Source organism: Salvia splendens, chromosome 11, assembly GCF_004379255.2.
Source record: "Salvia splendens isolate huo1 chromosome 11, SspV2, whole genome shotgun sequence".
NCBI lineage: Eukaryota > Viridiplantae > Streptophyta > Magnoliopsida > Lamiales > Lamiaceae > Salvia > Salvia splendens.
Genome location: NC_056042.1, coordinates 7,708,027 through 7,719,641, shown reverse-complemented (window position 1 = coordinate 7,719,641; position 11,615 = coordinate 7,708,027).

Genomic DNA, 11,615 nt, shown 5'->3' with positions numbered 1-11,615 from the left:
GCGACGCGTTTTGCTGCGGGTAGCTTTAGCGTGGCATCCGAATATGACCCGATTCGACCCGCCGATCTAATTTTGCTTTTGTTTCTTTTTTCCTTTATTCGATTTTTTAATTTAGCATTTATTTATGAATAAATGTCAAAATTAGTCCTAAACATATACCCAGATTTTGGTCCTAGAATCTTTTGAATTTTTACATCTTGAACATTTCAACTCGGATAATTTATTCACTTTATCTATTTATTATCATTTTTACAAAACGAATGCTCAAAAGTAACTGGGACTGCTAAAGCGGGACGGAGGGAGTACTATCTCATTTTATATAGATGATTAGGGTTGTTTCAGTTTTAAAGTGATTAGGGTTTCAGTTGTTGGGGGAAATTTTGGATTTTGAATTCTAGGGCTTTACATAGATTTTTGAGTATGAATAGTTTGGGGGAAAATTGGATTTGAGATTCTGAGGCTTTATATAGTTGCATGAGTATGAATATTTTTTTTGGGAATGTGGATTGTGGTGGGATAGTGAACTCAAATTTATTGGGTGTGTGTGTATGGTTTGTCATGTCAGGGATGCATGACTATGTCCCGAAAAAGGGTTAATGTCAGACTATAAATGTCGACTTTGTGGTGTCGTCGGCCACAACAAAAGAAGCTGTCCGACGCATGAGCCAGTAGCAGGATGCATCGGCTCCAAACCTACGACAAGTAGTCTTTTTGTATGAGTGTATTATTTGGATTATAATTCTACGAAGCAGCCTAGGTCCCAACCTTGAATTAGATTTGGCACCCTATATTCCATTGTCTAATTGTTGTTTATATAAGCAGGGAAGAAGCACAAGCGATTAGAAGAACAACAAAAATGCGCATTGTGTTGCCAACCCGGTCACAACAGGACAAGCTGTCCAAGTGCCATAGCTGACATGTTTGCGGATCCGGCCTCAGCTTCGGTGGTGGGTGACAACCTAGCCAGTGCATCGACTTTGAAGAAGAAATGAGATGTCGTGTTGTCTTCCTGTCAATTCAAACAATTGTCTTACTGCCTCAATACAATTGTTTTATAACTTGACTGTTTTTTGTTCATATTTTGGTTGGTTTGGGAGAGGGCAGTGCCCATTGTGGCTGAATAGAATATTGACCGGTTATTGGTGATGTATTTTGGTCCAGTCAGTGTGCTCGTTTTGGTTGGGGCACTGCCCAATTATGTAAACTTTGGTGAAGCTTGATTCTACTACCACTAATGTAAACTTTAGTGTAGGTTTTGGTAGTTCATTTCATGAATTTGGTTGATGGTATTTATGATTTGTACTACTGCTAATGTATATTTTCAATCACTCAAATGTGCATTTTTTTTCTAAAGCATGAGCTAAATCCATATATGTCAACATTAGTATTGCAAATTCACCCTCCTATCTTGGGAACCTCTGTTCCATCAGATATAAAAAACTATGGATGTTACTTTTGCTAAGTTGACAGAAGCAAATCATGGAAGGCAATCTTTATTTATTTGAAATGATAAGATTAGAACTAAATAGGAATATGATTATGAAATGAACAGAATAATGAAAGAAGAACACAACTTAAAGAGAGGTAGCAATGAATATACCCTCAGCCATCAAAGAGCTAGATTTACCATGTTGTTCAGCCAAAAACAATACACCATCAAATATGTCAGAAACGCATAATATAGCTCACGTTTCGGACAAACGAGACATATGAAGAACTTATATAGAGTAATTATGAACACACTAAATTACTATGTTCAATAGTGTCTCAAGAATTGAAATTCACTTGAGCATATGAACGGAAATTACCTCCATTTCTGCAACAGCAACATGTGACACACACACCACACACACATCAATTTAGCTTCCTAACTCTCTCGATTCTATGAGCTTTTAGGCCGTTGACGGACCTTCAATTTCAACCCAGATGGCATCTCACACTCACCTTCATCTCCACAAACTTAAGAATTTCTGCATTGAAGTATTGAACCATATAGCTCAAGATTTAGTATTTACATCAAATTACTCAACAAGCTCATAGCAACACAATTTCCAGAATCAGTGCAACATAATTTCCAGCATCAATTGCATTACTTCTTCATCACAATTTTAGTTCATCACACTACACTTCGATTGTTCATCATCTGAAATTCACTACTTGAATTTCAACATACAAACAAACATTACAAACATTACAATAACAAAGAACCATAATCCATACATCACAACAGTAGTTAATTTCTGTATGGTCTGATTATTATCATTGATCGATGCCAAAATCAACCCTAAAGTTTCCCCATCCGTCTCGGCCAGCATCAGTGATGAATCCACGTCGTCTTCTTCTTCTTTAATTGACCCGATTGGTTCGCACCACTTGAAAAAAGTGCACTCTTTTTTCTCACAAACAAAGTAGAGCTTCCCCTTTTAGGTTTGCCATGGCTTTTGATGATTCGGAGTGAAGCAAGTTTCTTGCAATTGCAAGACTCGTACCGGAATCGAAGGTCACGTCAGTCACCACTCTCGCCGGACCTGGCCGCGGAACCTCTGCTGCAGGACGACCGCTCCAGCATTACGAAGTTGAGCCACGAAGGTTCTTCGTTTTTCAGCGGAGGAAGAAGATGAAAGTGGCGCAGTTTTGAAACCCTAGTGAATGAATCGATGACTGTTAAAAATTGGAATAAATAATTTATGATTTGGAATAAATAATTTATGATTTTATTTAAAAAAATAATTTTGATTATTAAATAATTAAAAATTGCTTAAGTTGGTCAAAATTGGGTTAAAAACCGTTGACCGTTTAAAAATTGACGGAACTATTAGTGTAGGACCGATTGTGATCTGAGTTGAAATGTTGGAATGTAAAAATTCAAAAGATAAAGTCTAGAACCAAAATTGTAAAATGAGCATATGTTTAGGACCAATTTTGGCCTTTACTCTTTATTTATACATAATTTTTGTGTTGAATTGATGGATCAATAAATTATTAAACTTTAATTTAAGGAATACTCATTCCGTTCACGAAGAATAATATCATTTATGGATGCACAAATTTTAATGAATAATTGGTACATCAAGAGATATGGAAGACAAAGTAGATTAAGTAAGAGGGAGAAAGAGAATAAATAAGATAGAAGAGAAAAAGTGGATAGAGACTGAAAAAAAAAATTCCATTTCTAAAATAGGAAAAACACTCCAAAATTGTAAAATAAGATTATTCTTGAACGGAGAGGATATTATTTAAGAATCAAATTTACATGATTTAGCATATGAAATATGGATAGTTTACTTTTACATTATCGTCGTGACACGTCAACAATATCATTTGACTCACTCAAGGTCTCAAGCGAAGCATAACTATACATTTTGTATTCATAGTCATATTAGAAATAGATCACTCACTCTTTTAAGGGGTGGGCGACTCATTTCTAATACTGCTTAACATATGTGTATCCATATGAACCATATTTCATATACATATGTGATTTCTTACTAACTTTCAATAATGGAAATTCACATTCTTCAATACACTCTCTCTATTTCAAGGAGATGGGTCCTTCCTTAGGCAGCACGGGCTTTTTTATATGTTAAATGGAGAGATAAAATAAGAGGAAGAATAAAGTAGAGATGCACGTGTTTTCAATTTAAGAAATGAGTCTCCCCTAGGTCCAAATCGTTATGATTTATGACTATTTTATTGGAACATACTGAAGAAATATATGGAAAAATCATACTCCTTTCGCCACCTAAAATAAGAAGTTTAAGATGATATATGTTTTAATGCCAAAATTGGTAAATTAAAAAAGTGATGGAAGAAAAGTGTCTAGTGAAAAATGAGGTCAAACCTCATTGATGTCATCCTCGGACGATCCTTCTAACACTTACCATAACAGAGGTAACTATCTCACAAAAATCATTATAAATTAATTTTTATTTAGTTGGAGCTGAAATTTGGATCCAATACAAAGGATACAAAAAGATATGTTTTGTCAACGGTGAGAATAGTTGACAGTGGTTTAATTGGTGTTTCACAATACAGTCCCTTACGATGAGGTTGCGAACGAGAACGGATATCGCACCATGGAGGTGACATGGCATGGCCCTCATTAGTGGCCGACTCAAGTCGTTCAATGACTCGGAATACGATGCGCATCACCCATGCTCACATCATAATGATCTCAAACAACGTTTTACGTCGCTTTATATATATATATATATATATATATATATATATAGGGTGCTGCTAGGTTGAGATTATTTAGCTAAATTGAGAAATGAGATGCAATATCAGCCATTAATCCACAAGATTAACTAAATGTCAACAGCTATCACATTATGTCAACACGGGGGTATAAGTGTCATTCGTGTTTTAATGTGTCGGATTGTTGACATGGCTTATATGTCTAGTTGACATGACTTATAATTGTTGTTGACATGGTTTCTATGTGCAGTTGACTATGGTTGTACGTGTAATTGACATGGCTTGTAACACAGTTGACATGGCTTGTATGTGTAGTTGGACATGACATGTATGTGCCGTTGACACGATATGCACCATAGTTGTCATAGTGTCACCGGCTTATATATCAAATGTCAACAACTTATAGTAAAATGTATTAGCTTGTATATCAAATGTCAACAGCTTGTCAAAAGCTTGTATATATTGTCAACAACTCAAAAACAATTATTGTAATTAAAAAATAACAACTATTTGACTTAATCTTCTCTAAGCATCATAGTATACAACTATGCAATAGCTTAATTGATAATTCCATAACAGAAACGGAGACGGAGTCGGAGGAGATTGACTCGCCGGAGGTGGAGCGGCTGAGGGAGGATCTGTTGGACGGAATCGAAGAGGATTCCGATCTCTGCCACTTCCATCCACGACCTCGACTCGTTCATGAAGAGTTTCGAGGAGGACATCACTACATCTCCCACTTCCAGTCACGGATCCGGAGCGGCTGAGGAAAGAATCGTCGAATCGGCGTCGGATTGCGGCGAATCCGGAGAGGTTGAGGAAGGAATCGTCGAATTGGTGTCGGATTCCGGCGAATCGCGGCCGGAGATCTAGGCTATCTGCTCGAGGCGTCGGACGGCGAGCTAGGGATTCCACTCCGGCGGCGTCTCCGGCGAGGAAGGAGCTGGTGACGGGGTGAGGAGGAGCGTTGCCGTGATTTGAGGCGGAGCATCAGCGAGAAGGGTCGGAAAAAGAGTGGAGGAGGAGATGAGCAGAAGGTGGAGGCGTAAGGGAAGAGAATGGGAGGGGAGAAAGTTAGTTTTCATTTGTTTTCAACTAATTTACCATTATACCCTTTTCATAATAATTAATCTCAAAATATTTTTTGGGCAAATCTGGACCACTCATTTAATAAAAATGAGTGGCTGATGTTGCATCTCATTTCTCAATTAGCCTAAAAAATCTCAATTGATCATGGACCTATATATATATATATATATATATATATATAACGTCAAGCCCTAAAATTATTATCGTTGAGGCTAACATCATTGATTTCTTACTCTCTCCATCCAAACTAATTAAGTCTTATTCATTTTTGGGATGTTCTGACTAAGATAAGTGACTGAGTTAGAGTTGTCAACTGGGCCGGACCCGGCCCACCAGTGAAACGAAGCGGGCATGGGCTGGGCTCATTAGTTGAGATGGGCTCCAATTGGGCCGTTTTGTAAACCCAGGCCCGACCCAGGCCCAGGACCATCTGAAGCCCAGGTCTGGGCCCATCAAAGGCTCACCTTCTATAATTAGTATTTTTAATGTAATTAGGAGATTAATCACTAATGATAGTATATTTCTCTATTCATGCATGTCATCTTGTGCACGAGACATGTTAATTTTGTCTATTGTTCCAATTTTTTTGGTGTCACCGAATGGATTCAAACAGTAATAGTTTAATATCAACATACGTTTCCAACTAATTAAATCATGATTGCAACATTCAATCCCGACTTCATCTATTTTTTTCTTATATTTTTTTATCTAAGAGATAACAAAGACGGTTCTGAAGTTTAACTTTAAGAAAATTAGTAATTTACGTAATTCAAACCTTGATATTTGATGAATAATTATAGAATTATTTAATTTTCTAGTTAGTTCTTATACTTGTAGTTTTAAAATGCAACATCAACTTATGTGTCATCATCTACTAACAAAAACTAACAATATTGATTTTTCCTTTAGTTATACACTTTTCTTTAAATAGAATAAAGAACATGAAAAATATTGATAACACAAAGTCAATAAAATGAACTTAAACACATTATTTAAATTTAGATTTAGTTAATGAGATATAAATACAAGTTATATGTTTTATTTTTGCATATAATACATTTACGATATCTTTAAATACATAAATAAAAAATTGAAACGAAGTCCAGCCCAGCCCAGCCGGTCCGGGCTAAGCAAACTTTTAAAATCCCACCCCGGCTCAGACATGGGCCTGGGTCTGGCCGTGGCCTCAATATAGACGGGTCTGGGCCGAGCTGGGCCGGCCCGAGCCACTTTACAACTCTAGACTTGGTCATTTCTTTTTTTTGACAAAAATAAAATATTACTTTTATTTCATTTTATTACCTACTTTACTCTCTCTTTGCCTTTCCTACTTTATTAAGAGCATCCACTACGCGTCCCGTCACCGTCACGGAGGGATGGAACCGCGGCGGGACGCGTTGCAGCAGGCCGTTCCGTCCTCAGCCCGTCCCGAGACCCGTCACGCCGCGACGCGGGACGCGACGTCTCGCCACGCGCCGAGCTCCCAGGCCATGCGTGACGCCCACTCGCTGGCCAGCGAGTGGGTTTCGTCACGCTGACGCAATAATTCATTTTTTTAAAATTTGAATTTAAATATAATTTTTTTTCAAACGGTAATGTTACCGTTTTTTTTAGCCGTTTTTCAAATTGTTTTTTTTTTTTTAAATTTCTTTACTCTATAAAGACTCATATTTCATACTCATTTCACACAAAACACACATCTATTCATCTCAAATGCTTTCTATATCCACTCCAATTTCCATCTCAAATCAACTCAAACTAATGGATCATTTGGAGCAAATGCGTCAAATAATGGAACAATCACTTTAAGAAGATCGACGCGGGAGGCGGAGGAAGCCGCGCTGCCCCAACGACGCTCCCGGACGTACATCCATCGTAACCGGGAGGAAGCCGCCGCAAGGTTAGTACGCGACTACTTCTGCGATAACCCGGTTTGGGGAGATACCTACTTCCGTCGCGATTTCCGCATGGGGAAACCGCTATTTCTCCACATCGCGAATACTTTGGCTGCCCGGGAAGAGTTTTTCCGAGAAGGGTTCGACGCGGTTGGCCGTCCCAGCCACACGACGCTGCAGAAATGTACTACAGCAATCCGTCAGCTTACGACTGGACAAACGACCGACATGTTCGACGAATACCTCCACATCGGAGACACCACTGGGCGCACGTGTTTGCTCAAATTCTGCAAAGGCTTCCGGGCAGCCTTCACCGATGAATTTTTTCGGAGGCCAAGCACGATTGATTGTCAGTTCCTCCTCGACCTGCACGAACAAGTGCACAGATTCCCTGGGATGCTTGGTAGTGTCGATTGCATGCACTGGCAATAGAAGAATTGTCCGGTGGCGTGGAGGGGGTCCTACACGAGCGGCCACAAAGGCACCCACCCACCGTTGTACTTAGGCCGTTGCCGACTACCGGCTTTGGATCTGGAACGCGTACTTCGGGGTCCCCGGGTCGAACAACGAAGTTAACATGCTCCACCAGTCCGACCTCTTTACCGAAGTTTTGGACGGTAAAGCGCCGGCCATCAACTTCGTCGCCAACAACCGGCTGTATAAAATGGGGTACTATCTCGCCGACGACATCTACCCGAAGTGGCCGACCTTCGTGAAGACGTGCAGCAGGCCTGCGAACCCACCCAAAGCAGGCTCTTTTGCGCAGAAGCAGGAGGCTGCTCGCAAGGATGTGGAGAGGGCGTTCGGGGTTCTCCAAGCGCGCTTCAACATCATCAAAGCTCCGTCTCGTTCGTGGTTCATGGAGAGCATGGTCGACATCATGTATACGTGCATAATCTGTACAACATGATTGTCCAAGACGAAGGACCCGAGGTGGGAAATTGGTTCGACCCTGAATCCCCCGGAAGCTCAACCGCAAGTAGTCCGCCTCGAAGTGGAGCGCATCCGTCTATACAAGACCGGTTATCTATTCGTGCAAGGACAAGCGACTCTAGCGCCCACACCCAACTCCAAGAGGATCTAATTGAGCACATTTGTGCAAACTTTAGCGGAGGAAATTATTAAATTATGTATTTTTATTTTTTAGGAAATTATTAATGTTTTTTACGAATTTTATGTTGTAAGTTTATTTTATTTAATGAAGTGTGTTTTTATTAATGAATGGTTGGAAAAAAAGTGAAAAAAAAAAAATTGAATAGTAATTAAGGGACGGTTAAGTGACGGATAAGAGACGGAGGGTTGCAGGTTCCGTCCCTTAGTTAAGGGATGGAGTAAAAAAGGACAATGAAGCCCCCAATAGTAGTTTAAGGAACGGCGATATAGTGACAGCGTAGTGGATGACCTAATCTCTCTTATTTTATTTTATTTTATTTTCATTTAATTCATTCAACATAATTTATAATCTATCTATTAAAAATTTTAGCCCCGACGTAAAAAAATGAGGGAGTACGTGTAATCGCTTTATTATATATCATTATTCATTTCTGCCAAAGAGAGGACAATGATTCACGCAACGTTTTAGTCACAATCCATATCGTTTTTCTTTTGATACAATATCACTTAATTCTTTCATATACTTCTTTCATATCAATATCACTGTTCCTTACGTGCAATATCATAGAGATAATGACATACCAACGTCTTAGTCATTTTGATACATAAAAAAGATTATAATGGTAATAATAAAGTAAGAGAATGATGAAAAATGTAAAAAAAAGAGAAGGAAAATGTAATAGAAGTAGTATTATTGAATTGTAGAGCCATATTATTAGTGATATATAATTGGTTAAAAAAAAATTATATTTAGACTTGGCCAAATTAGAGAGAATGGACTAAAATGATAAAAGTAATATATATTCTTTAAGGACTGAGGGAGTATATTATTAATGCCAAAATCAAAATGTAACCTTATTATTGTTTGAGTCTAGCATTATTATTCCGAATAATAATGTGTATTCCTAAATATTAAATCTGGAACGAACAAAAATATCCCCACAATATAATATTATATCATATACACAATAAATCGGAGTATGAAATCTATATTAAATCTCTTAAATCAAAATGTTTTAAGTCACGGAACAAATATTAAATCTGAAACACATGCACTTATTGCCTATAAATATACTGTATAAAAGTAGTAGAATATAGAAACAACATCGAAGTCCAAACATCACACTTAGACAAAAAAATGGGTAGTAATGGCAACAAGGATTCAATTTCAAATGATACCATCGGAAAAGTTTTACATGCAAAGGTATATTAATATCATCATAGATCATGTTTCTTACTGCATAATTCATATAGGTTGTAATTAGTCAGAAAATGTTACAGCTGCGGGGGCGTATGGTCCGGGGCAGCCGTTTGATGGTGGAGGACATTCGGGTCGATCCTCCTCATAAAATGGGAGCTCCGGATTCGGGGGTACTGTTCACTTCAATCTGCCAAACCGATCTCACATATTGGCGCAGCCAGGTATCATTGGAGTTGATTAAGATAAAAACATCTTTTTATAGTAATAAAAATTTATTACTACCATTTTCAGTCTTAGACCATAGAGATCTTGTGCTGAGCTTCGTCCTCGTCTAATTTGTTGTGTGGTTCATGCCTTGAAGGATGAAGCTCATCGGATTTTCCCTCGGATTTTTGGTCATGAAGCTTCTGGGTAAGAAATAAAGCGATGCATACATACATTGGGGTGCGTATAATGATAACTATTAGTATTAAATTGCTAAATTTGTTAACCCATCAACACAATGTATTTATTTACAACTTACAAGTAGTAATATAAGTTATGTGAGATGATTAATGTTGTTGAAAGTGGATTAGCATTCAGCTTGAAGAGATGAAAGGAAACAAGCTCGGTGCATCCGAGAGTTTGTTAGAAAGTGACCGTTAGGATCTATCCGTTGGAACAACTCGCTCCAACGTTTTACTTTCTGTTTTAGTTTAGCTCTTTTGTTAGCTGCAATTTGTGCATAGATATAAGGCATGAGGTTTTTGTTGAGAAAACCGGGTAATTTTCTCTCAAATAGTGAAATGAAACCGATTCAGTAATTTCAGAGTTAACCCAATGGGGTCTACTCTGAAATTACTGAATCGGTTCATTTCACTATTGAGAGAAAATTACCCGGTTTTCTCAACAAGTGGTATCAGAGCCAAGGTTCGTCCTTGGTTCTATTTGTTTGTAATATTGAATACTTTATTTTGAGTCTGTAATGGCGGGGTAATGATCAAGAAAACAAGGCTAGTTCTTCGTCATCGTGGTCGAGGTTCCACTGTCAAATATGAAATTGACGGTGGAGATATTTGACGGTACTGGCCATTTTGGTATGTGGCAGGGGGAGGTTCTAGACTCTCTTTTCCAGCAAGGTCTTGACATTGCCATTCATGAAGAAAAGAAACCAGAAGATATAGATGATAAAGATTGGAGTACCATAAATCGGTTAGCTTGTGGAACAATTCGGTCGTGTCTATCCAGGGAGCAGAAGTATGCTGTCAAGAATGAGACTTCTGCACATAGATTGTGGAAGACACTGGAGGACAAATTTCTGAAAGAAGAGTGGTCAGAATAAGCTCCTTATGAAGAAGAAAAGGTTGTTCCGATTGAATACCGACCAGGTACCACTATGAATGAACACATTACTTTGTTTAACCATTAGTAGCAGACCTGCTAAATTTAGATGTGATATTTGAGGATGAGGATCTGGCATTGATGTTGTTGTCGTCTCTACCTGATGAATTTGAACATCTGGAGACACATTACTCCACGGTAAAGAGAATGTGTCTTTAGATACTGTATGTTCTGCTTTGTATAGTCATGAATTGCGAAAGACAGATAAAATGAAAGGCAAAGCAAGTTACAGAGAAGCATTAGTGGCAAGAGGAAGAGGTCGTCAACAAGGCCGATCAAAGAAGAAAGAAAGAAGAGGAAGGTCCAAATCGAAAAAGCGAGCTGCAAAGATGAGTGTGCGTTTCTGTTATGAGAAAGGACATTGGAAGAAAGACTGCCCAAAGTTGAAGAAGAAAGAAAAAGGCTTCGCAAGATGCAAATGTTGCTGAATGCAAAAATGATGCGGAGTCAGATTGTTCTTGACGGTTTCACCTTCAACATCGCATCCAGACGAGTGGATATTGGATTCAGGTGTGCCTATCATATGTGTCCCATCAGGGAGTGGTTCTTTGTTTCGAAGAATCAATGGCGGACTGTTTACATGGGGAATGACAGTCCATGTAAGACAACCGGGATAGGCTCAATCAAGCTACGAAATCAGATAGATCCACTAGAATTTTAAAGGATGTGCGTGGTACCGTGCCCCAGTTGAAGAAATCTCATCTCATTGGGGGCCTTAGAATCTAAAGGCCTAGTTGTGA